The following is a 1,123-nucleotide window of genomic DNA, read 5'->3' as shown; positions in this document are numbered from 1 at the left end:
GTTTCTACTAAATTTGAATTATGTATTCATATTATTCCAAAAGAAAAATAATATTCCCTTGGTTCACAAATAGAATCATTTTGACATATTGCACACAAATTAAGAAAAACTTGAATTATACATATATGCCTTTATTTAATAAATAATTAATCATTAAAATTTAATATAAAGAGCTTTGGGTTAAGGATAAAATAAAAACTTTAATGTAAAATCACATTGGAAAAAGTAACATTTTTTGTAAAACAAAGAAAAAAAATGTAGAATGACATTTTTTTAAAACAGAAGAAATATTAATATTTTATCGATAAATTTTTACAAAAAAAATATGATAAGCCATAAATCTTCTCACTAGAAGTGAACGACCATAGTATGATAGCTTTATCGTAACAACGATTTTGGTTGATATATAAATGAGTTCTTCTCCCTTTGGCTAACAAACTTACTGAAGAATAATTTTTTAGCGAATAACAGAATTTTATCCGATAAATGTTTGTAGCATAAAATGTAAAATATTCTGAACACTATATGCTAAGGTTAAAAGGTATTTCCTATTTCATTTTCGGAAAACACACAGTTGGGTTTTATGTCAAAAGACTAATTTGAATAATAAGATTCTAGTAGTCAAAGAAATGTTTTTATTTTGTCTCCGAACGAATAAGTCCTGTAAAATAAAAATTTTAGGGGTGTGAATTAGATATGAATAAGACATATACATGAAGAAGAAAAAAAAGATTTTTAGAGGAGAGTGTGACCATTCTAAATTAGTTTCATTCTTCAAGTTGGAGAGGATTGTGACCATTTTTGTCCAAGATTCCTGCAAATTCACCCTTTATGGCCTATCTTAGAATCTCAATATGGGGAATATTTTATTTCATTTAATGTAAAAAAAACACAAACCAAAAGGAAATATTTTTAGTCATGCTAAATGAAGTAACCACCACAAGTAATGTTACCAAAATTTTAGTGAGAAAAACAAAAAACTATTTAAAGTTTTTAAACGGATCAATCATTATTGTACTTGAAGAGCTGATCATTGATTTGGATTCTCGGAAATGAATCGTGGTGGTGTGAGTATATGATTCTACTAAGTTGCTCTATTAAGGGTCCACACAAAGACGAATAC

The sequence above is a fragment of the Camelina sativa genome, chromosome 18, assembly GCF_000633955.1.
Source record: "Camelina sativa cultivar DH55 chromosome 18, Cs, whole genome shotgun sequence".
Classification (NCBI taxonomy): Eukaryota; Viridiplantae; Streptophyta; class Magnoliopsida; order Brassicales; family Brassicaceae; genus Camelina; species Camelina sativa.
The sequence above is the reverse complement of the archived record's forward strand: the minus strand, read 5'-3'. Positions refer to the sequence as shown.